Below are 27,427 nucleotides of genomic sequence, written 5' to 3' on the forward strand. Positions count from 1 at the left end.
ATAATAAATGGTTATGACAGGAAGTCCCATAGTAAATTAAATTGCAACGGGGCGGAGCCTACACTCTCTGCGGCAGGACGCATATCAGGGAAGCTCTCTGTATCTGAAGCTATTTTTTACAAGTTTAATATAGCTAACCTTCACATTTATTACTTTGAAGCAGATATTTACCGGCTATTAATCAAGGTGAATAGAGATATTCTTGGTATTGATACTTAGCTGGAGCTCCTGCCTATGTTCTCTGAGGGTGTTATTACCCCCCCCCCCCCGAACTCCAGGGTTACGATATCCTTTATTATAGGATAACAATTAAGGGAAGTCTCCAAGTTACTGAGACAGGTACAACCTGTAATTTACACACTAGACGCTAACTCTAAAATAGTCTTGACAGTAATAGATATTTCCCTGACACTGTTGCATCATGGAATTAGCCGTGGCTGCTGTGGATCGGTGGGAATGGGAGATAAAGTCTCTCCTCAAGACACACTTTCACATGCTGGCACAGGAACTGAGCAAGGTTCTGAGACCTTTGAGCTCTTCACGGGGCCTGCAGAAAACAGACACGTCAAGCGCAACTGACTCCGGAGTAGAGTTGGTGTCGGAGGCAGTTCTAGGTGCTTTTGTACAACCGATGCACGCCACGGCCCCCACACCAATGGTTCGTGCCTCCGCTTGCCAACACACTCCTCTGAAAGTAACTCTGCTTCCAAAGCCATCCCGCACCCCAGATGGGAAGATCAGCCTACGTGTGGACCAGCGAGAGTTGGCTGCTGTGAGCTGCGAACTGAAGGCACTCTCACTCCCTTGGGACTTAGAACTACTAAGATATGGCAAGAGATTCCTACTCCATATTACCGAGGTAGGTATTGTTCAGACCCCAAACACTCTGTACATGGCACCTGAGATGAAAGAGCCCCGGGCTTTGTGGATCCCCTGCCTCGGGAGGTTTGTTAGTGCTTTCTGGTCTTTCCACAGGAGGGGAGTAGGCTAAAGCAATGTATATCCTAAAGAAAATCATGGGACTCTGTGGAGATTTCACAATGACACTGACGTTACTACTAATTTCAGAAGTCTGACAGAAGTTGCTGTTATGATTACATCGATATAACCCTTTGCTGTGCATAGTTCTTACAGTTAGTTGTTATGACAATCAATTTCTCACGTTGCAATCCGCAGTAGTAATAACTGTTTCTCACATAACTTTTCAATGTTTATTTTTAATTTTTTTCCCTTCTGATTCCAGTTTGTATGCGCTGTCCTTAACTGTTAGAAAGTGCCAGGCTCATCCTTCATGTACCCTAACCTAATATAACTCTGATCTTTTGTCAGTCTGAGGAAGTCAGCTCTACAGATCTCTGAGCATATAGATCTCTTCTTATTACACGGCAAAGTACATTCAGCTTCTGTCCCTCCTTAGAGCTCTAGATGCAATTTACTGGATGTGTGTGTGCTCTGGAGTAATCCCTCTTTCCCAGATGATAGTTAAGACTGTACTATTCCGCTTTCCTCCACCCTGCCTTATCCTTTGCCTGGCTTCCCACTATGCTATTGCCCTCTGCTCCTGTTTCATTAATAAACAAATCATACTACTAAATATAGGGTTAACATGAGACCGTACATACTACACTTTATATTCGCAGAATGGTCCCAGACCAAGTTTTAGAGAAAGTGGCAGCACACTTATATTTAACCATAATGTCATGGAAAACAGATAGCAAAGACTTATTATTAGACATGATTCCCTCATTGCAAAGAGGCGACTTCCCTTCCTCTCTTTCCCTTTTCCCTGTTTATTCCTAGTTTGAGATGTCCTTACAGGTTCCCGTTAATTCCTATGTTTCCTAGGTGGCCCAAGAGAGACCACAATTCATCACTTAGGGAAATTACTTGATTATTATTTAGTTGTGTTTCTATGGGAAATATTATCTGTGATCATTGTACATTATGATGCTTTTGTATAACTCCTTCAATGTCACTGTTTTCATATTATGATTGTATGCTTTCAACCTCAATAAAAATTAATATAAAAAAAAATAAAAAAATTGCAACAATGTTAGTAATAAGAGAACCGTTGGTAAATATCAATGCGGTTACATGCTATTTGTTTGTATGAAAACATGCAAGGTATATCAATTACATCACTGCAGTTAATAATGGTTTCCAAAAATCATTGTTTCCAAAAGTCAGTCACAAACATCTTGCACTGTGCAGCAGTTATGAGCGTATTTCTTTCACTAAATGCGCATTTTTTCAATAGGATTACATTAAAAAAATGTGCACGTAGTACAAGAAATACACCGTAACTGCTGTGCTGCGCAAGAACTGGCGTAGAAGCTCTGCGCGTTCAATGTAATCCAGCCCCTAGTCTTTAATAAAAAAAAATGGTGGATAATGGTCTTGGGTTTCCTTCTGTTTTCCATCAGGTAGACCCTAGGGCTAGGGTGGTCATGACTCAGCCAACACCAGAGAGGTTGGGAGTCACTTAGATGGGGTCAAGCTGCATTTTGATGATGTCACATAACCCCACTCCTGCTTTGTTGAGCATTACCAGCAGCAAATACACCAAGGTGAACTGAGATGTAAGAGATATGAAAGTTAATACTTATTATAATAAAATCAGCAATATTAAATCTGATACTAGAAGATGCATTACTTGTAATTTTATAGAACACAATACTAAAGAATGTATTTCTTCTGTTATAGGACAAATGTATACTATAAAATAATCCCATAAAGTGTAGAATAATCTTCCATTCCCTGCTTCCTACACCCTGGTGCTATGTGGGAGGCGTAGTTTGTCACTGCTGAATGTCTCTTGGTCTTGTGCAGAGCTTTGAGGCGGGGTTATAATAACGTCCCTCACAGGCCAAATGGACACAGTGCGTGCAAAAGCACTGATTGGTCTGTGCATGGACATGCGCTACTGCATGCTACCAAATACCACCTCTTGCGTGATAGATCAAGCAAAAAAAAAACAGTTGATCTAACCTGATCTAACGTATATCTATCAAATTCAATAAAATTTGGTCTAGATTTTAGTTGAGGGGTGCTATGATCACCCCTCCTCCGCACACAAAATAGGATTGTGAATACCGCTGCTTGCGTGATAGATCTAACGAAAAAAACAGTTGATCTAACCTGATCTAATGTATATCTATCAAAATCAATAAAATTTGGTCCAGATTTCAGTTGGGGGGGGGGGCTAGCCCAGTGATCACCCCTCCCCCACACACAAAATAGGATTGTGAATACCGCCGCTTGAGTGATAGATCTAACGAAAAAAATAGTTGATCTAAACTGATCTAACGTATATCTATCAAAATCAATAAAATTTAGTCCAGATTTCAGTTGAGGGGGGGCTAACCCAGGGATCACCCCTCCCCCGCACACAAAATAGGATTGTGAATGCCGCCGCTTGCGAGATAAATCTAACAAAAAAAAACAGTTGATCTAACCTGATCTAGTGTATATCTATTAAAATCAATAAAATTTGGTCCAGATTTTAGTTGGGGGGGGCTAACCCGGGGATCACCCCTCCCCCGCACACAAACTAGGATTGTGAATACTGCCGCTTGCGTGATAGATCTAACGAAAAAACTGTTGATCTAACCTGATCTAACGTATAGCTATCAAAATCAATAAAATTTGGTCCTGATTTCAGTTGAGGGGGGGCTAACCCGGGGATCACCCCTCCCCCGCACACAAAATAGGATTGATAATACCGCCGCTTGCGTGCTAGATCTAACGAAAAAAAAACCTGTTGATTTAACCTGATCTAACGTATATCTATCAAAATCAATAAAATTTGGTTCAGATTTCAGTTGAGGGGGGGCTAGCCTCCCTCATTAAAAATGCAATATCTACGTAATTAGACTAGATCTAACAAAACTTTTGGCTGATCAAACCTGATCTAATGTGGAGCTATCATAATCAATAATATTTTGTCAACATTTTTGTTGAGGGGGGGGCTGGCTACGGGTTAGCCCCCCTGAAAAAGATTGTTAATATTTCATATTTTAGAGTAGATCTAACGAAAAAAAAACTGTTGATCTAACCTGATCTAACAAATGGAATGATCATTTGTTAAAATTTTGAATATGGGGGGTCTAACCCGGGTGAGGTGAAGATGTCTAGGAAATGTTGAGAAGTATGCTTTTAGCCCTTTCTTTTTGGTAAGGCGGTGCATTGAGTGCATACAGCAGGTTTTTATATTTGAGTGAGAACATAAACAATGGCATGAATGTTTGTTTTTTTAGGTCATTTAATTTTAATAGTATCTATTTTGCTTTGAATTATAGCTGTAACCACTTTTGTTATGGTGACACACCAATGCAGTAGTACATTCTTATTTCTCTTTATGGACCCGGTGATGCAGGGGTAGGTGGTAAATAAAGTAATCTGTAAAGAAAATAGTAATATGCATACACCTATCATTAAGCTTTATAACACAACATAACCTTGGTTCTTTACCACTGATATGATCTATTTAATTAAAATGGATGTTGTTATAATTCTCATGAGTGAAATACTACGGAGGAAAGTCAACCTTTGGGTATTCTGTTGTTTTAATTATCATTCTCTCTTTTTACTCTGATGAGTAATAAAGGGATTTCCTCTGAGGCCTGTGTCTCTGACAAGTACTAATTAATGTGCTCAGACCTGTGTCACCTGCAGTATAAGTCGTATGAGTGATCCACAGGGACGACAGCTCAAGCATGCTCATTTAAATATATGCTGGTCAATGCATGGCTCAGGCCCCTGAAACAACAGGCATGTTTAAAGTGACACAATTAAACATTTATAATGCAGATAGAGTGTACAATTTTAAAAATCTATCCAATTTATTTCCATGATCAAATTTACTTTTTCCTTTGTTGAAACATAGCTCTTTTCCATGGGAGAATACTGAGGTAGACTCACGAGCATGCACATGTCTTTATATATGTAGCAAGGTTTTATATAAATAAATAAAAAAACAAATATATATATACATGCTCCTGAGTTTGCCTTAGCATGCCGTCATAGAACGGAGATACATTTCAACAGACAATACCAAAAGAAAGGTAAATTTGATAGCAGAAATAGGGCTAGATTGCACGTCAAGCAATAAAGTTAGCACGCAATATAGCAATATGTGTTAACTTGCACGCATATTATTAGTTGAAAGTAAACTCATTTGCTCGAGTGTAATTAAATTTAATGCGTATTGGATAAGTGCGACTGAAGACCTTTCGTAAAGGCTAAGCATCAAACACAGCATAAATACATTTAAATAAACTGTTACATTCATATAAACACTATCTGATAAAAAAATATTCATAGTGTGCGTCGGGTTTTGCTCGCGCGCAAACCATTTACTTTCAACTTTTAATACGTGAGCGAAAGTGCTACATAGCGCGCCACTTGTAATCTACTGTAGGTAGAGTGTGCCATTCTACTTGGTCAGGGAGTTGTCTCAGTTGGTTAATGCACTGATTACTTAAGCTGTTAAACCTGCCTGACCTCCATCCTTCCAAAGTCATAAAACAATTTTACTGCACTGTAAATTGGTTACAACTGAAGTTATTATTTTTTTTTAGTTTTTTTAGATGTTTTTGAAATAAGCACCATTTTGTGTCTTCCTATTAATGGTATGCTACATGAGTATTAGACCTGTGTAATTATATATTAAAGCATTATTTGGTAGAATGGTTCATATAGTAATATAGGGTGCCCCTATTAGGTGGGGGATGAAATAAACATTCTATGTAAAAAGAATATTAGCTATATAGATATAAATAAAAATGGACTTTATAAACTATTGGCCTAAGAATGTTTTTTCGGGAAGAGGTCACTATTATGTTTTTAGCTCTTTTTAGACCTGACTTTATTTAGCAAAACCTTTTTAAGAAATATTAAAGATGTTTAATATTTGATTTTGTATAACAATTCAAAACCTAAGACACAGAACCGTGCAAACCCATTGTATACATGTTCAGGGGTTATTTCAATTCCTTTTCTTACCCATTCAAATTCATTTAAATAGAATTAATATAAACTGCTTGAAATGTTTATACAACAGAAAAATCTGGGTAAACAAATGATGAAACTAGCATTTCACAGGCTTTATAACTAAGGCCTAGATTTAGAGTTCGGCGGTAGCCGTCAAAACCAGCGTTAGAGGCTCCTAACGCTGGTTTTGGCCGCCCGCTGGTATTTGGAGTCAGTGATTAAAGGGTCTAACGCTCACTTTACAGCCGCGACTTTTCCATACCGCAGATCCCCCTACGCCATTTGCGTAGCCTATCTTTTCAATGGGATCTTTCTAACGCTGGTATTTAGAGTCGTTTCTGCAGTGAGCGTTAGAGCTCTAACGACAAGATTCCAGCCGCCTGAAAAAAGCAGGAGTTAAGAGCTTTCTGGCTAACGCCGGTTCATAAAGCTCTTAACTACTGTACCCTAAACTACACTAACACCCATAAACTACCTATGTACCCCTAAACCGAGGTCCCCCCACATCGCCGCCACTCGATTAAAATTTTTAACCCCTAATCTGCCGACCGCCACCTACGTTATACTTATGTACCCCTAATCTGCTGCCCCTAACCCCGCCGACCCCTATATTATATTTATTAACCCCTAACTTGCCCCACACAACGTCGCCGCAAGCTACTTAAAATAATTAACCCCTAATCTTCCGACCGCAAATCGCCGCCACCTACGTTATCCCTATGTACCCCTAATCTTCTGCCCCTAACATCGCCGACCCCTATGTTATATTTATTAACCCCTAATCTGCCCCCCACAACGTCGCCGACACCTACCTACACTTATTAACCCCTAATCTGCCGAGCGGACCTGAGCGCTACTATAATAAAGTTATTAACCCCTAATCCGCCTCACTAACCCTATCATAAATAGTATTAACCCCTAATCTGCCCTCCCTAACATCGCCGACATCTACCTTCAATTATTAACCCCTAATCTGCCGACCGGAGCTCACCGCTATTCTAATAAATGTATTAACCCCTAAAGCTAAGTCTAACCCTAACACTAACACCCCCCTAAGTTAAATATAATTTAAATCTAACGAAATAAATTAACTCTTATTAAATAAATGATTCCTATTTAAAGCTAAAGACTTACCTGTAAAATAAATCCTAATATAGCTACAATATAAATTACATTTATATTATAGCTATTTTAGGATTAATATTTATTTTACAGGTAACTTTGTATTTATTTTAACCAGGTACAATAGCTATTAAATAGTTAAGAACTATTTAATAGTTACCTAGTTAAAATAATTACAAATTTACCTGTAAAATAAATCCTAACCTAAGATATAATTAAACCTAACACTACCCTATCAATAAAATAATTAAATAAACTACCTACAATTACCTACAATTAACCTAACACTACACTATTAATAAATTAATTAAACACAATTGCTACAAATAAATACAATTAAATAAACTATCTAAAGTACAAAAAATAAAAAAGAACTAAGTTACAGAAAATAAAAAAATATTTACAAACATAAGAAAAATATTACAACAATTTTAAACTAATTACACCTACTCTAAGCCCCCTAATAAAATAACAAAGACCCCCAAAATAAAAAATTCCCTACCCTATTCTAAAATACAAAAATTACAAGCTCTTTTACCTTACCAGCCCTGAACAGGGCCCTTTGCGGGGCATGCCCCAAGAATTTCAGCTCTTTTGCCTGTAAAAAAAAACATACAATACCCCCCCCCCAACATTACAACCCACCACCCACATACCCCTAATCTAACCCAAACCCCCCTTAAATAAACCTAACACTAAGCCCCTGATGATCTTCCTACCTTGTCTTCACCATGCCAGGTTCACCGATCCGTCCTGGCTCCAAGATCTTCATCCAACCCAAGCGGGGGTTGGCGATCCATAATCCGGTGCTCCAAAGTCTTCCTCCTATCCGGCAAGAAGAGGACATCCGGACCGGCAAACATCTTCTCCAAGCGGCATCTTCTATGTTCTTCCATCCGATGACGACCGGCTCCATCTTGAAGACCTCCAGCGCGGATCCATCCTCTTCTTCCGACGACTAGACGACGAATGACGGTTCCTTTAAGGGACGTCATCCAAGATGGCGTCCCTCGAATTCCGATTGGCTGATAGGATTCTATCAGCCAATCGGAATTAAGGTAGGAATTTTCTGATTGGCTGATGGAATCAGCCAATCAGAATCAAGTTCAATCCGATTGGCTGATCCAATCAGCCAATCAGATTGAGCTCGCATTCTATTGGCTGTTCCGATCAGCCAATAGAATGCGAGCTCAATCTGATTGGCTGATTGGATCAGCCAATCGGATTGAACTTGATTCTGATTGGCTGATTCCATCAGCCAATCAGAAAATTCCTACCTTAATTCCGATTGGCTGATAGAATCCTATCAGCCAATCGGAATTCGAGGGACGCCATCTTGGATGACGTCCCTTAAAGGAACCGTCATTCGTCGTCTAGTCGTCGGAAGAAGAGGATGGATCCGCGCTGGAGGTCTTCAAGATGGAGCCGGTCGTCATCGGATGGAAGAACATAGAAGATGCCGCTTGGAGAAGATGTTTGCCGGTCCGGATGTCCTCTTCTTGCCGGATAGGAGGAAGACTTTGGAGCACCGGATTATGGATCGCCAACCCCCGCTTGGGTTGGATGAAGATCTTGGAGCCAGGACGGATCGGTGAACCTGGCATGGTGAAGACAAGGTAGGAAGATCATCAGGGGCTTAGTGTTAGGTTTATTTTAGGGGGGTTTGGGTTAGATTAGGGGTATGTGGGTGGTGGGTTGTAATGTTGGGGGGGGGGTATTGTATGTTTTTTTTTACAGGCAAAAGAGCTGAAATTCTTGGGGCATGCCCCGCAAAGGGCCCTGTTCAGGGCTGGTAAGGTAAAAGAGCTTGTAATTTTTGTATTTTAGAATAGGGTAGGGAATTTTTTATTTTGGGGGTCTTTGTTATTTTATTAGGGGGCTTAGAGTAGGTGTAATTAGTTTAAAATTGTTGTAATATTTTTCTTATGTTTGTAAATATTTTTTTATTTTCTGTAACTTAGTTCTTTTTTATTTTTTGTACTTTAGATAGTTTATTTAATTGTATTTATTTGTAGCAATTGTGTTTAATTAATTTATTGATAGTGTAGTGTTAGGTTAATTGTAGGTAATTGTAGGTAGTTTATTTAATTATTTTATTGATAGGGTAGTGTTAGGTTTAATTATATCTTAGGTTAGGATTTATTTTACAGGTAAATTTGTAATTATTTTAACTAGGTAACTATTAAATAGTTCTTAACTATTTAATAGCTATTGTACCTGGTTAAAATAAATACAAAGTTACCTGTAAAATAAATATTAATCCTAAAATAGCTATAATATAAATGTAATTTATATTGTAGCTATATTAGGATTTATTTTACAGGTAAGTATTTAGCTTTAAATAGGAATCATTTATTTAATAAGAGTTAATTTATTTCGTTAGATTTAAATTATATTTAACTTAGGGGGGTGTTAGTGTTAGGGTTAGACTTAGCTTTAGGGGTTAATACATTTATTAGAATAGCGGTGAGCTCCGATCGGAAGATTAGGGGTTAATAATTGAAGGTAGGTGTCGGCGATGTTAGGGAGGGCAGATTAGGGGTTAATACTATTTATGATAGGGTTAGTGAGGCGGATTAGGGGTTAATAACTTTATTATAGTAGCGCTCAGGTCCGCTCGGCAGATTAGGGGTTAATAAGTGTAGGTAGGTGTCGGCGACGTTGTGGGGGGCAGATTAGGGGTTAATAAATATAACATAGGGGTCGGCGATGTTAGGGCAGCAGATTAGGGGTACATAGGGATAACGTAGGTGGCGGCGGTTTACGGAGCGGCAGATTAGGGGTTAAAAGTGTAATGCAGGGGTCAGCGATAGCGGGGGCGGCAGATTAGGGGTTAATAAGTGTAAGGCTAGGGGTGTTTAGACTCGGGGGTACATGTTAGAGTGTTAGGTGCAGACGTAGGAAGTGTTTCCCCATAGGAAACAATGGGGCTGCGTTAGGAGCTGAACGCTGCTTTTTTGCAGGTGTTAGGTTTTTTTTCAGCTCAAACAGCCCCATTGTTTCCTATGGGAGAATCGTGCACGAGCACGTTTTTGAGGCCGGCCGCGTCCGTAAGCAACTCTGGTATCGAGAGTTGTATTTGCGGTAAAAATGCTCTACGCTCCTTTTTTGGAGCCTAACGCAGCATTTGTTTGAACTCTCGATACCAGAGTTAAATTTATGGTGCGGCCAGAAAAAAACCCGCGGAGCGTTAACAGCCCTTTTACCGCCAAACTCCAAATCTAGCCGTAATAATTTTAAAATTAACATGTTTTTATATGTAAACACTTAATTGTAATCAGAAGTTAACATTCTGTACAAGTTTTAATAATTTAAACATCTGAATTGATTTACATTTTGAACTTTTTATAAAACCATAAAATGATCCTCAAAGTCTATGCAACAAAGGATACCAAGAGAGACTGGAAGGTCAAAATTCAGCTTTCATTATTCAGACAGATCGTGTAATTTTAAGACACTTTTAAATTATCTTCTTTTTACACATTTACTTTGTTATCATGGCATATTTTGTTGAGAAGGAATATGTGTGTATCCTACAATACAGGGAGCTAGCTTGTAATTGGTGGCTACACACAATTGTCTCTTGTCATTTGCTGACTAGATGTGTTCAGCTAGCTCACAGAAGTCATAGTTGCCAACAGTCCCTGATTTCCAGGGACAGTCCCTGGATTTTGTTGTATGTCCCTGGATTTTTTTTTGTCCCTGGAAATGTCCCTGAAAATCTCCTTTGCACAACATTTGTTGTTTGCATGTATATACACACACATACAGATAGATAGATGATTAATATATATAGTGTATTATTTAAATATAATTCATTCCTAATGGAATATTGTTATTATTATTGAATGGGTTCACATATTATTTGTCTTTCTAATTTTGATGCTGTGTTGTAAAAATAACCATATGCCCAGAATGTGTTCCAGAGACTGGGTAGGTGTAAGAGCTTGGTGCTGTAATCTGTATAATAAACTATGGATAAGTCTAAATTATACTATTACTTTCAAATGGGTGTGTTTTGATTGCAGAACTGAGGGGGCGGAGCAGTTGAACAGTAGGTCGTCAATACTCCAGTAACCCGCTTGCTTGCTCTGCTGCAAAGTGTCCCTGGAATTTTTTTTTAAATGTTGGCAACTATGAGAAGTGCATGCCATTTGTGCTCCTTCCACAAAAGGTACCAAGAGAATGAAACACATGTATTAATAGAAGTACATTTGAAAGTAGTTTAAAATTGTATATTTTACCTGAGTCATGAAAGAAAAGGTTTGGGTTTCATGTAACTTTAACTTGAAAATCCCTTTAACACAATGCAAAACCAGAGAAAACTACACAATAACTGGGTTATCAAATTATATTCTAATGGGTTAGAAAGACACATAATCTAAACTTGAAATGCTGTAATATAAGTCAAATTTAGCACATCTGCAAAACTTTATTTCCTCAGTTTATGTCACTGCTAATATATACAGCTGCATTCAGCAGAGTGCTCCAGAACTGATTTGTTAGCCATAAAAGAGAATCCCAGTATTTCGGTACTTGTCTGTACCAGTTTACACATTTTCTCCTCACAATGAGTGTCAGTGAGTGTTTTTAAAAATTCTGCTGTCACTGGGATATAATAGCATTCCTGTGTGGGATTATTCATTAGGCCACAGCTTCTGAAAGCTGCAGGTACTATTGAGATAAAAAAAAGGATTTTTTGTAATGTTTATCAGTGGTTTCCAAAATTTCAGCTGGTAAAATGTTATATATATATATATATATATATATATATATATATATATATATATAACATTTAAAATTATGGGGAGGTGACAAGTGAGTTTAAAATCCTCCACTGACAAATTAACAAATCTAGACAAGCCATAAGGCTTGTTTTTCCCACAGAAAACCAATGCAGCAAAGAATTCTGGGTAAGATATGCAAATGAGGTTCACAATGACTGACTTTTTTACTTCAATCTGCTTTTACGCAGACTCCCTTTACGCCATAGCATCGCTACAGCTTATAAACTTAGCTAGGGTTAGTACAGTGATTCAGAACCATCCCAGGACAGCCTGCGTAAAAGCAGATTGAAGTAAAAAAGTGAGTCATTGTGAATCTCATTTTGCATATCTTACAAAGAATCCTTTGCTGCATTGGAAACAATGTAATTCAGAGTTTTTTTCTGTGGGGAAAAACAAGCCTTCTGGCTCGTCTAGATCTGTTAATGTACTACACAATGAGTTACTCACTCTTTTTCTCTCTTCTCTCTCGTTCTGGATATAAAAGATAGACACTTACACTACAACCTAATACTCAAATGTATTTCCATGATTTCTCTCTATGCCAGCATTTAACACCTGTAAGGGGGTTATGACATCACAGGGTGCCCTGGTACACAAGTGCTAGTCCTCACCCTTACACATTATTACACAGCTTGCAGTTTTATGACACTATGACCTTTTTGGGTTTATTATGTTGTCTTCAAACCTTGGCCTAACCAATAAAAAAGCTCTTAAACAGTCAAATAAATTAAATTTTATTGCGTTATGTAAGCTGTCAAAATTTTTACATTTTATTTTTTCTGACTAAAGAGCACCTTTAGGTTCTGTTACTAAATGCACATTGTTAAAGACACAATAAAGTTTTTTTCTTTCTTTGCTACGATTGAAGGTCAATTTAAAATCTGTTACAGCTTTTTTGTTAAAAAAACCAAAAATAAAACATGTTCTGCTGAAAAATATTTTCTTTCCTAAGATATGGTGAGTCCACGGCTTGAGTAATTACTGTTGGGAATATCACTCCTGGCCAGCAGGAGGAGGCAAAGAGCACCACAGTTAAACTGCTAAGTATCACTTTCTTACCCACAACCCCCAGTCATTCTCTTTGCCTTCGGTGCATGGAGGAGGTAAAGGTTAGGTGTCTGAAGAAAAATGTTGATTTAATCTACAAGCATGTTTTGGGGTATAGCCATATTCCACTTCATTCCTTGCAGTCGGGTAGTGATGGCTTTAAAGCAGTTAGGAACTTGTAAAGAGGTAACAATTGCTGCCCTAGTTTAGAAAGCCAGAGTTGGCTACTCTGTTCTTTCGTTTTCTTTTTCAAAGGTCTCTGTGCGGAACTGTGTCCTCTCATACCTTTTAACTGTCTACATGTCGGACAGTGGAGCAGGTAAGTGATTTTTCTTCCAGTTGGGGAGACCATGTACTTAACAAATTAAAAGGCACTGCTTTTATATTGGGACATACAGTAGATAATCCTGTTGTATGTGTTACACTGGGGCATGAAGCAGGCACTGTAGCGTGTGACTAACATTTAAACTCTTTTAAAAAGAAAGGGGAAATTTTTTTTATTAGGCTTTATTTTCTGACACATATTTACTTGATAAAACAATACAAGTTTAAACTGAAAGTAAGGCTGAATTTTCTATTTCAGCAGCTTATTCAATTATTATTCTTATTTAAACTGTCAGGTTTGAAAAAACAGTTATTTCTGGTACTCAGTGTACCAGGAAGTAATGCCTCTCTGTGTTGCAGCAGTAATTTGAGCTTGGAAGTTGCGGTCACATGACCGGCTTTACTTCATAACGTTTCTGAGGAAAAAGTTGTTTTTCTCCATTTCTGGGTGATCTGGTCTTAATTGGTAGCGGTAAGGCACCTCAATAATTGAGGTGTGGGGTTGCCCGAGGGGTATTTTAGAAGTTTATTTGATGTTTATTAAATCTTTTTTCTTAACGTTTCTCACATAATTTTAGCTGGGGATCGATCCTAATTTGGGATAAAAATTTTCCTTTGCTTATTTTAATTGAATATTAAAATCTTTAAAACTTATCTGTACAAGTTTCTTTACTGTTTCACAACATGTCTGATATGGAGTAAGAGCCTGCTCTTATGAATTCATGCTTATTATGTTTAGATGCACAAATTGCAGCACCTATGCAATTTTGTTCTTCATGTGTCAAGAAAACCTTGCAAAATAAAGGTAAAAATTCTTTCTAAATATGAGGAGAGTCCACAGCATCATTTCTTACTGTTGGGAATACTGAACCTGGCCACCAGGAGGAGGCAAAGACACCCAGCCAAAGGCTTAAATACTTCCCCCACTTCCCTCACACCCCAGTCATTCTTTGCCTTTCGTCACAGGAGGTTGGCAGAGAAGTGTCAGAAGATTCGGAGTAGTTCCTTATGAGGGGTATCTACCCTTCGAAATGGGACTGGAGTTTTAACTAGTCTTGTCAGCCTCTCAGTGAGAGCATTGACGGAAGTTAGGGTCTGGAGATGCAGGGAGAGTCTTTCTGCGAACCCATCCAGACTCGTATCAACAGCTCCTAAGCAATCAGTGTTGACGAGTTTCACTGCCTGCTTCCATCAATCAAGTTCATGTCAGGATCGATGTTAAATGACATAGATTCCGGTAAGATTGTTTAATTTTTTATACACATATGATAACGCAAGAAGACAGGGTCACAGTGTGGCTCCTTTTATCTGTATGGAATCGAGGGTTAATATCTCCGGAGAGGGATTTTTTAACAGGGGGAATTAATCACATCATTTTATTTTATTATGATTATGCTGCGACATGTATGAGTTGAGGCTCAGGCTGATGTGGGGAACGTACAGGTTTTACTTTTGTTTTTGGTAAGCTGCATAGCCTGAAAGGCTTGGCATGCTTTTTCCTATGGCAGGGGTGGTCCTGCATTGCGCACCACGTGACCGGGTGTGGTCACACTGATTTCCCCTTTCCTGACCGTGCGGTTTACAGGAGTCAAAGCGGTTTCTCTGTTGGGCCTGGGTCATAGGAGGTGGTAAGTGCCCCAGCCATTGGGGATATAAAGGTGCCGCTTTTCTCTTATAAGCAATAGTCTGCTTTATAAGCGCACGCTATGGAGGATTCTGATGCGTTAGAGGGTACTCCCTCTTTACCTAATTCTAATACCTGTCTATATTGTGAGGAGGCCACGGTATACCCGCCTGTAAAAGAAAGTTAATATGTTTAGTACCACTGAGCCGTCCACCTCTGAGAAGTCTCCATCCCGTGAGGTGCGCACCCTACAGTCATCTCCCAATACACATGCAGCTTCCCGTAGCACTCCTAAACCTCCATCTGGAGGGGCCCCTTTACCGTCAGACTTTGCTGAGCAGTTACAAACGGCAGTGTCTGTGGCCTTTAGTGCTTTACCTCGCCCTGCTAAGCGCAAGCGAAAGGTCAAATATTGCTATCCTTCCCATGGGTTATCTACTAGCTTGTTGGAATTATCTGATACTAGATTACTAGATGAAGACGCCTCTGATACTTTAGAGGATGCTCTTTCTGGGTCGGAATCTGCTGCCTCTAAGCCTCCAGGCGCGGAGGAACCATACTTTAGATTTAGGATTGAACATATACGCTTTCTGCTAAAGGAAGTTTTGGCTACTTTAGAGGTCCCAGAGCCTAAATTGACTGAGGAACCTTTGATTCCTAATTTAGATAAGGTCTACGAGGACAGGGTTGTTCCACAGACTTTCCCGTTTCCCGTAAAGATAGTGAACATTATTAAAGGGACACTGAACCCAAATTGTTTCTTTTGTGATTCAGATAGAGCATGACATTTTAAGCAACTTTCTAATTTACTCCTTTTATCAAATGTTCTTTATTCTCTTGGTATCTTTATTTGAAATGCAAGAAAGTAAGTTTAGATGCCGGCCCATTTTTGGTGAAAAACCTAGGTTGTCCTTGCTGATTGGTGGATAAATTAATCCACCAATCATAAACTGCTGTCCAGAGTTCTGAACCAAGAAAAAAAGCTTAGATGCCTTATTTTTCATATAAAGATAGCAAGAGAACAAATAAACATTTATAATAGGAGTAAATTAGAAAGTTGCTTAAAATTGCATGCTCTATCTGAATCACGAAAGAAAATATTTGGGTTCAGTGTCCCTTTAAGAATGAATGGGAAAGACTTGGTTCTTCATTTTGCCCTTTTTCCTTTAAAAAATGATTCCCGGGTGGTCCGGATTCTCAATTGGAGTTGTGGGGTTCCATCCCCAAGGTGGATGGAGCTATCTCCACACTTGCTAAGCGTACTACTATGCCGCTTGAGGATAGTTCACCGTTTAAAGAGCCCATGGATAAGAAGATAGAAACTCTGTTAAGAAAGATGTTTCAACATACAGGATATTTGTTTCAACCGGCAGCGGCGATTGCTGCGGTTGCTGGAGCGGCTACCTACTGGTGCGACTCCTTTTCTGAGTTGATCAAGGTGGAGGGTCCCCTCGACGTGATCCAAGAAAGAATTAAGGCCTTAAGGGTTGCTAATTCTTTTATTTGTAATGCAAATATGCAGATTATTCGCCTGAATGCTAAGGCTTCAGGTTTTTCTGTTCAAGCCCGTAGGGCACTTTGGCTGAAGTCCTGGTCTGCGGATATGACTTCGAAGTCGACACTTCTTTCCTTCCCATTTAAGGGAAAGATTCAGGCCTGGACTCAATTATCTCCACGCTACGGGAGGCAAGGATGCCTTTTTACCGCAGGATAAGAAAAACACACCTAAAGGACAAGGTCCTAATTTTCTTTCCTTTCGTTCAGATAAATCCCAACGTCAGCAGCCCTTCACAAAGCCCGAGCAATCCAAGGGGACTTGAAAGCCGGCTCAGTCCTGGAATAAGTCCAAGCAAAAGAAGAAGCCCGCAGAGACAAAGTTGGCATAAAGGGGCGGCCCCCGATCTGGCTACGGATCTGGTAGGGGGCAGACTAACGCTCTTTTCGGATGCTTGGTTTTGGGATGTGCCAGGAGGGCCAGGAGTTCATCGCTCAGGGATACAGGATAGGTTTCAAGTCTCATCCACCCAGTGGCAGATTCCTCTTTCTAAACCTTCAAGGCCAGAAAAACGAGAAGCCTTTCTGGGGTGCGTGAGGGATCTATCCTCCATGGGGGTCATTGTCCCGGTTCCTCTTTCGGAAAGAGTTCTGGGATACTATTCAAACCTGTTTGTGGTCCCGAAGAAGGAGGGAACCTTCCGCCTGATTCTGGACCTAAAGTGTTTAAACAAATTTCTATCTGTCCCCTCGTTCAAGATGGAGACATTAAGGTCCATCCTTCCCTTAGTTCAGGAAGGACAATTCATGACCACGATAGACCTGAAAGATGCTTACCTTCACGTTCCTATACACAAAGAAAACTTCAAGTTCCTAAGGTTTGCGTTCCTGGATCAACACTACCTGTTTATTGCACTGCCGTTTGGTCTAGCTTCTGCTCCAATAGTTTTTACAAAGGTTCTGGGGGCTCTGCTGGGAGTGGCCAGAACCAGAGGTATAGCAGTAGCACCATACTTGAACGACATTATGGTTCAAGCACCATTAGGTCATCTGGCAGAGGACCATTCGAAGGATCTTCTACTTCTTCGATCTCATGGATGGAAGATACATTTAGAAAAGAGTTTTCTTACTCCCAGTACCAGGGTAGAATTTGTGGGTACTATAATAGATTCCATATCCATGAGGATATTCCTTACAGACCAGAGACGTCACAAGCTAGCTTCTGCTTGTCTTGCACTCCAGACCTCCTGCAGGCCCTCTGTGGCTCGGTGTATGGAGGTGATTGGTCTCATGGTGTCCTGCATGGACATCGTTCCTTTTGCCAGGTTCCATCTCAGACCACTTCAGCTGTGCATGCTGAGACAGTGGAATGCCGATCATTCGGATCTGTCTCAACAGATTTCTCTGGACAACCGGTCGAGATAATCGCTCTCTTAGTGGCTCTGTTCAGATCACCTGTCCCAAGGGACATCTTTCTTGAGACCATCCTGGGAGATTGTGACTACGGACGCAAGTCTGTCAGGATGGGGAGTTGTTTGGGGTACCAGGAAGGCACAGGGCCTGTGGACTCGAGAGGAATCTCTCCTCCCGATCAAAATTTTGGAACTTCGAGCGACCTTTAATGCTCTGAAGGCTTGGCCTCTTCTGGGTTCATCCCAGATTATCAGATTTCAATCAGACAACATAACCTCGGTGGCTTACATCAACCATCAGGGGGGAACGAAGAGCTCCCTAGCAATGAGGGAAGTATCTCGGATTCTGGAATGGGTGGAGGCCCACAACTGCTCGCTGTCAGTGATCCACATTCCGGATGTGGACAACTGGGAAGCGGATTTCCTCAGCAGACAATCCTTTCATCCGGGGGAATGGTCTCTCCATCCCGAGGTGTTTGCGGAGATTTGCAACAGATGGGGGACGCCGGAGATAGATCTCATGGCATCCAGACTCAATACAAGCTACCTAGATATGGGTCGCAGTCCAGGGATCCTCAAGCGGAGCTAATAGATGCATTAGCAGTGCCTTGGAGGTTCAATCTAATTTACATTTTTCCACCGTTACCACTTTTCCCTCATGTAGTGGCCAGCATCAAGCAGGAGCAAGCATCAGTGATACTGATTGCTTCATCTTGGCCGCAAAGTATATGGTTTGCGGACCTGGTGGGGTTGTCTTTATCTCCTCCATGGAGGTTACCTTGTCGCAGGGATCTGCTGGAACAGGGTCCCTTTGTTCATCAAAATCTAGATTCTCTGAGGCTGACTGCGTGGAGATTGAATGCTTTGTCTTAGCCAAGAGAGGATTCTCTGAGAGGGTTATTGACACTCTCATTCAGGCTCATAAGCCTGTTACTCGTCGCATCTACTATAAGGTGTGGAGAGCTTACTTGTTTTGGTGTGAAGAGCGTGGTTTCACCTGTCATAAGGTCAAGGCTGCCAGGATTCTTTTCTTTCTTCAGTAGGGTCTGGAGAAGGGCCTTTCTGCCAGTTCCCTGAGGGGATAGATTTCGTCCCTTTCTGTTTTGCTGCACAAGAGGCTTGCAGAGCTTCCTGACGTGCAATCCTTCATTAAGGCTCTGATCAGAATCAGACTGGTGTTTAGATCTAGCGCTTCTCCTTGGAGTTTGAATCTTGTTCTTAAGTTTTTGCAACGGGCTCCATGTGAGCCTATGCATTCGATTGACATTAAATTTTTGTCCTGGAAGGTTCTTTTTCTATTAGCTATTGCGTCGGCATACTGAGTTTCTGAAATGGCTGCCTTGCAATGTGAGCCTCCCTATCTAGTGTTTCACACTGATAAGGCTGTCCTACGTACCCGTTGGGTTTTCTTTCTAAGGTGGTGTCTCATCATAACATCAATCTGGAGATTGTGGTTCCTTCCTTGTGTCCTAATCCTTCTTCTTCTTCAAAGGAACGTTTACTTCATAATCTGGATGTGGTTCGAGCTTTAAAGTTTTATCTTCAAGCTACTAAGGATTTTAGACAAACTTCTTCCTTGTTTGTTATCTACTCTGGGAAGCGCAAGGGTCTGAAGGCCCCTTCGACTTCCTTATCTTTTTTGGTTGAGGAGCGTTATATGCTTATCTTACGAGTCAGCGGGGCTTAGACCTCCACAAAGGATTATGGTTCATTCCACTAGAGCGGTGGCTTCCTCTTGGGCCTTTAAAAACGAGGCATCTATGGATCAGATTTGTAAGGCGGCTACCTGGTCCTCCTTACATACTTTTTCAAAATTTTACAAATTTTACGTTTTTGCTTCGGCTGAAGCAGCTTTTGGGAGAAAGGTTTTGCAGGCTGTGGTGCCCTCTGATTAGGGTCCGCCTTTTCTTTTACCCCTCCCGTTATCATTCAGTGTCCTCTAGAGCTTGGGTATAGTTTTCCCAACAGTAAGGAATGATGCCGTGGACTCTCCTCATATTAAGAAGGAAACCATAAATTATGCTTACCTGATAATTTAATTTTCTTCTGTATGAGGAGAGTCCACGGCCCCCCCGCCCGTATACTCCGATGGGAGGACCAACATTTTATTTTTCTCTTCCGGCACCATTTATACCCTGATATTTCTCTTACTGTTCCTTGATCCCTTGGCAGAATGACTGGGGTGTGAGGGAAGTGAGGGGAGTATTTAAACTTTTGGCTGGCGTGTCTTTGCCTCCTCCTGATGGCCAGGTTCAGTATTCCCAACAGTAAGGAATGATGCCTCATACGGAAGGAAATGAAATTATCAGGTAAGCATAATTTATGTTTTTTGAGCCTAATGTCTCTCAGGATGATGCTGTTAAAATAATACCTCAGCTTTTTCCTGCTACGTCCTAAGCCTCAATGGTGTCACATGCAGTACCCAGCGGTTTCTCTATAACTCCTAGTGGAGTTTATTAAAAAGCAGAAATTGCTGCCCACGTATCTTCAGCTGTATCTGCGGCATTAGCTGCCATTCCCAGATTACAGGGAAAACGCAAGAGGAAATCTAGAAATTTAGAAAGTAAGGTGCCTGTCCTCAGTTCTGCTTCCCAAGTTGCCCTTTCTCATAAGTTTGATGAGGAAGATACATCGGGATTTTCTCAGATTCGGACAGTATAATTCCTTCTTCTGAGACTGAGGTGGTATCCTTCAGATTTAAGCTTGAACACCTTTTTGTATTGTTAAAGGAGGTTTTAGCTACTTTAGATGACTCCGATACCCCTGTCATTGTCACTCCTAAGAAATTTAGTAAACTTAATAGTTTCTTTGATGAACCTTCCACTTCGGAGATTTTTCCTGTGCCGGTCCGTGCTAGGGAGATTATCTTGCATGAATGGGAGAAACCAGGGGTGTCTTTTTTCCCCATCTCCCATTTTTAAGAAAATGTTTCATGTCGAGGACTCCATTAAAGACCCTTGGTATACTGTACCCAAAGTTGAAGGGGCAATTTCCACTTTGGTTAAGAGAACCACTATTCCGATTGAGGATAGCTGCTCTTTTAAGGATCCGATGGACAAGAAGCTGGAGGCTTATTTGAAAATGATTTATGTTTATCAAGGTCTCCAATGGCAACCTGCGGTGTGTATTGCCACCGTGACTAGTGCAACATTTTATTGGTTCAACGCCTTGTCTGATTCTCTTCAATAGAGACTTCCTTGGATGAAATTCAAGATAGAATTAAAGCTCTTAAGTTGTACAATTCCTTTATTGCAGGTGCCATTTTATAGGTTGTTAGACTATGAGCTAAAACTTCTAGTTTCGCTGTCCTAGCCTGCAGGGCGTTATCGTTGAAATCCTGGTCTGCAGAGGTTTCCTCTAAAGTCAAGCTTCTTGCGATTCCTTACTAGGGCAAAACCTTGTTTGGACCCGGTTTGGCAGAAATTATGATATTATGAGTGGAAAAGGGTCTTTTCTACCTCAAAATAAGAAGAATAGGCCTAAACGATGAGTGATTTTTCGGTCTTTTCGTTACTTCAGAGGAAAGCCTTCCCCTTCTTCTTCCAAGCAGGAACAATTCAAGTCTTCTTGGAAACCCAATCAGTCTTGGAACAAGGGGAAGCAATCAAAGAAACCCGCAGCTGATTCCAAATCAGCATGAAGGGTTTGCCCCCGATTCTGGATCGGATCAGGTGGGGGGCAGACTTTCTTAGTTCTCTCAAGGCTGGATACGAGATGTCCCAGATCCCTGGACTGTGGACATAGTATCCCAGGGTTACAAATTGGAATTCAAGACTTTTCCTCCCAGAGGCAGATTCCATCTCTCAAGATTATCTGCAGACCAGATAAAGAGAGAGGCATTCCTGAAATGTATACAACATCTTTCCTCCCTGGGAGTGATAGTTCCAGTGTAGGAACAGGGTCTCGGGTTCTACTCCAACCTATTTGTGGTTCCCAAAAAAGAGGGAACTTTTCTGTCCCATTCTAGACCTGAAGTGTCTAAATAAGTTTCTCAAAGTTACATCCTTCAAGATGGAGACTATACGCTCCATTCTTCCTTTAGTAGAAGAGGGTCAGTTCATGACAACCTATTCACAGGGACCATCACAGATTCTTGAGATTTGCCTTTCTGGACAAACATTTCCAGTTTGTGGCCCTTCCATTTCATGTAGCTCATGGCTCCCAGAATTTTTTCAAAGGTTCTGAGGGCTCTTTTGGCAGTGATCCGTTCTCGTGGAATTGCTGTGGCACCCTACCTGGGCAACATATTGGTTCAGGCGCCATCTTTTCAACAAGCAAAATCTCACACAGAGATACTGTTGTCTTTTCTTCGTTCCCACGGATGGAATGTGAATCTGGAAAAAAGCTCCCTTTCCCCTGCTACAATAATAGTGTTCTTAGGGACCATAATAGATTCTCTATTGATGAAGATTTTTCTGACAGAGGTCAGAAAAAAATAAATAATTTCCTCTTGCCTCTCTCTTCAGGCTACTACTTATCCTTCAGTGGCCCAATGTATGGAGGCAATCGGTCTGATGGTGGCTTCCATGGACATCATTCCTTTTGCTCGATTCCATTTGAGAGCTCTCCAGTTGTGCATGCTCAGACAATGAAATGGCGACCATGCGGATCTATCTCAGAGAATAGAGTTAGATCAGTCATCAAGAGACTCTCTCCCGTGGTGGATTTCTCAGGAACATCTGTCTCAGGGCACATGCTTTCAGAGACCTTCCTGGGTGATTGTGACCACAAACGCCAGCCTGCTGGGCTGGGGAGCAGTCTGGAACTTGTTAAAAGCTCAGCTACTTTGGACTTGGGAGGAGTCTGCTCTTTCCATCAACATCTTGGAGTTGATGGCAATTTACAATACTCTATTGGCTTGGCCTCAGTTGTCCTCAGCCCAGTTTATCAGGTTCCAGTCAGACAACATAACCTCTGTGGCTACATCAATCACCAGAGAGGAAATTGGAGTTCCTTAGCCATGAAGGAGGTTACTCGGATTGCTGTCTATCTGCCATCCACATTCCAGGAGTAGACAACTGGAAAGCGGATTTTGTGAGCAGACAGACTTTTCATCCCGGGAGTGGGAACTCCATCCAGTCCTCAAATGGGGGGTGCCGTAGTTAGAACTGATGGTGTCCTGTCAGAACGCCAAGCTTCCAAGATACGGTTCAAGGTCAAGAGATCCACAGGTCATTCTGATAGATGCTCTGGTGGTTCCTTGGGTTTTCAGGTTGGCATACCTGTTTCCTCGGTTTTCCATCCTTCCACAAGTCATTGCTCGTATCAAACAGGAGAGGGCGTTGGTGATTCTAATAGCCCCTGCGTGGCCTTGCAGGATCTGGTTTGCAGACCTAGTGGAGATGTCATCTATCTTAACTTGGAAACTACCTCTGAGGAAGGACCTCCTGATTCAGGGTCCCTTCCTTTATCCAAATCTCGTTTCTCTGAAGCTGACTTCTTCGAGATTCAACGCTTAATTCTGTCTAAACATAGTTTTTCTGAGTCGGTCATTGAGACCATGATTCAGGTTCGCAAGCCTGTTACTAGAAAGCTTTACCATAAGATATGGCGTAAATATCTTTATTGGTGTGAATCCAAGGGTTACTCTTAGAGTAGAATTAGAATTCCTAGAATTTTATCTTTTCTTCAGGATGGCCTGGAAAAGGGATTGTCAGTCAGTACCCTGAAGGGTCAGATTTCTGCTTTATCAGTTTTACTACATAAACGTTTGGCGGATGTGCAATCTTTTTGTCAGGCCTTGGTCAAAATCAAGTCTGTTGTTCCTCCATGGAGCTTTAACCTTGTTCTTAAAGTTTTACAACTGGCTCCATTTGAGCCATTGCATTCCATAGACATTAAGTTGTTTTCTTGGAAGCTTTTGTTTCTTGTTGCTATATCTTCTGCTCGAAGAGTCTCGGAACTCTCAGCTCTACAGTGTGATTCCCCTTATCTTATTTTTCATGCCGATAAGGTGGTTCTTCGTACTAAGTTAGGTTTCCTTCCTAAGGTTGTTTCTTATAGAAATATCAATCAGAAAATTGTTGTTCCCTATCTGTGTCCTAATCCTCCTCCTTCCAAAGAACGTTTGATACACAATTTGGATGTTGTACGTGCTCTTAAATTCTACTTACAGGCAACTAAGGATTTTCGCCAGTCCTTTGCCCTCTTTGTCTGTTTCTCTGGTAAACGTAAAGGTCAGAAAGTTACTGCTACTACTCTTTTTTCTTTTTGGTTACGAAATATAATTTGTTTGGCTTATGAGACTGCTGGACAGCAGCCTCCTGAGAGAATTACGGCTCATTCCACAAGAACTGTTTCCTCTTCTTGGGCTTTCAAAAATGAAGATTCTGTGGAACACATTTGCAAAGCTGCAACTTGGTCTTCAAGCGGTGGTGCCTTCTGTTTAGGACTGCCTGTCTTGTCCCTCCCTATTTATCGGTGTCCTCTAGCTTGGGTATGGGTTCCCAACAGTAATTACTCAAGCCGTGGACTCACCATATCTTAGGAAAGAAAAACAAAATTTATGCTTACCTGATAAATGTATTTATTTCTGTATATAGTGAGTCCACGGCCCCACCCTTTATTTTAAGACCGTTGTTCTTTTGACTATAACCTCAGGTACCTCTACACCTTGTGTTACTCCTTTTTCGCCATTTCCCTTCAGTCGAATGACTGGGGGTTGTGGGTAAGGGAGTGATACTTAGCAGTTTAAATGTGGTGCTTTTTGCCTCCTCCTGCTGGCCAGGAGTGATATTCCCAACAGTAATTACTCAAGCCGTGGACTCACCATATCCGGAAATAAATAAATGTATCAGGTAAGCATACATTTTGTTTTTTTTTCTTCTTATGTTATTTGGACATGTCACTGTTTAGCAACATAGTTTAGTAAACGGATGCTGAATATGAATACCATGCCTACTGATTGCCTTTACATGTTTGCTTTCGTATCATATTATGGCTCAGATTACAAGTGGAGGAGCATTATTGATAGCTCAGGGTGCGTTATCCATATCGCAACCCTGCATTAAGATAAGCGCAAAAATCTGATATTACAAGTCCATAAGGTGCAAAATAATTACCAGAAAATGTTAGCACAGCTGACAATTTTATGGTACATCCTATACTTTCAATGAATATAGCAACTGTTCCAAACATTGCTCAAATTACAAGTGGTGACTTATGTGTTGTGCTCAAGCGGTACACGTGACAGTACTACTAATTGTGACCTGAAGTAACGTGTTAGGGCTATAATAAAAGTATATAAAAACACATGTAAAACATACTAAAATAAAGTATTTCACTAATATTTATACATATTAAAAGTAAAATATATGCTTTTTTAAATGAAAATAAAAAAATAAATGTTGAAGTGATTTTAAATATGGTATATAGGGGATATAGTATATGCCAAGGTGTATATATATATATATATATATATGTGTGTATATATATATATATATATATACATATATATATATGTGTGTATATATAAGTGCATTTAGGCATCCAGATGTGCTTGCTGAAGTTCAAACCGAGCATCAGAATGGGTAAGAAAGGGGATTTAAGTGACTTTTAACGGGGCATGGTTGTTGGTGCCAGATGGGCTGGTCTGAGTATTTAAAAAACTGCTGATCTACTGGGATTTTCACACACAACCATCTTGAGGGTTTACAGAGAATAGTCAGAAAAAGAGAAAATATCCAGTGAGCGGCAGATGTGAGGACGAAAATGCCTTGATGATTTCAGAGGTCAGAGGAGAATGAGCAGACTGGTTCGAGATGATAGAACGCCTACAGTAACTCAAATAACCACTCATTACAACCAAGGTATACAGAATACCATCTCTGAATGCACAACACGTCAAACCTTAAAGCAGATGGGCTACAGCAGCAGAAGACCACACCGGGTGCCACTCCTGTCAGCTAAGAACAGGAAACTGAGGCACTGAGGCTACAATTCACACAGGCTCAGCAAAATTGGACAATAGAAGATTGGAAAAATGTTGCCTGGTCTGATGAGTCTTGATTTCAGCTGCAACATTCAGATGGTAGGGTCAGGATATGGCGTAAACAACATGAAAGCAAGGATCCATCCTGCCTTGTATCAACTGCTCAGGATTGTGGTGGTAGTGTAATGGTGTGGGGGATATTTTCTTGGCACACTTTGGGCCCCTTAGTACCAATTGAGCATTGTTTAACGCCACGGCCTTATTGTTGCTGACCATGTCCATCCTTTATGACTATAGTGTACCCATCTTCTGATGGCTACTTCCAGCAGGATAATGCACCATGTCACAAAGCATAAATCATCTCAAACTGTTTTCTTGAGCATGACAATGAGTTCACTGTACTCTAATGGCCTCCACAGTCACCCGATCTCAATCCAATAGAGCACCTTTAGGATGTGGTGGAACAGGAGATTTGCATCATGGATGTGCAGCCGACAAATCAGCAGCAACTGCGTGATGCTATCATGTCAATATGGACCAAAATGTCTGAGGAATGTTTCCAACACCTTGTTGAATCTATGCCACAAAGAATTAAGGCAGTTCTGAAGGCAAAAGGGGGTCCAACCTGGTACTAGCAAGGTGTATCTAATAAAGTGGTCGGTGAGTGTATATAATATATGTGTATGTGTGTGTGCGACTGTATGTATTTGTATGTGTATGTATTTATGTGTATGTTTGTGCTTGTGTACATATGTATGTCCACATATATACATACAAATGTACACACATATATACATACACACATAGAAATATACACACACACACACACACACACACCCCTTTTGAGCCCTTCCAAGTCAAACACATAGTCATATACCATATAATTTAAAAATCACAATTTACCCGTGTATTATTGATATATGTCCTGAGTGGAAACTGACACTTATCCCATCAGCAGCACTAGTTACACAGTCTGGGGCCATCGGTGCTCTGCAGCTCCAGAGTGGTACTTTAACTGTATGTTTAACACCTTTCCTGGGGGTTAAATAACTTTTTATCTCTTAACTGTTTGTGCAGGTTTTAATCAATGATTGTGTATTCTAAGTTCATGTTAACAATTTTTTTCTTAGAATAAAAAGTTAAAAAATGTAGCTTAGTGACCAGACCATTTTTCAATTTTCTTACCGTTAGGGACCAGGGCTATTTATATATTTCTGCTGTGTTTGTGTAATTTTCCTCTTAATCATTTACTGTATACTTATATACCATTTTTTTCGCCATTAAATGGACTGTCTAAATATCATATCATATATAATTTACTGTAAAAAAATGATAAAATATAATGAAAAATTTGAAAAAACAAACTTTTTCTAACTTTGACCCCCAAAATCTCTTGTGCATCTACAGCCACCAAAAAAATCCCATGCTAAATAGTTTCTAAATTTTGTCCTGAGTTTAGAAATACCCAGGGCCCGATCCGATATGCAGCGTCGCCCGCAAAAGCTTTTTGCGCGTTTTTGGTATCCTATATACAGCTCAGCATCTTAATGCGGCACGTATATTTCACCCGTCGCTCGCAATTTTTACTCCCATAATCTAACATGGGACCGCGTCGTAAATCGGTATCCAATATCCAGCGCAAGGACTTATGTGGCGAAAATGGAGAAATCGTACTCCATTTTCACCTCGCCATAAA

This window comes from Bombina bombina, chromosome 1 (genome assembly GCF_027579735.1).
Source record: "Bombina bombina isolate aBomBom1 chromosome 1, aBomBom1.pri, whole genome shotgun sequence".
NCBI classification, from domain to species: domain Eukaryota; kingdom Metazoa; phylum Chordata; class Amphibia; order Anura; family Bombinatoridae; genus Bombina; species Bombina bombina.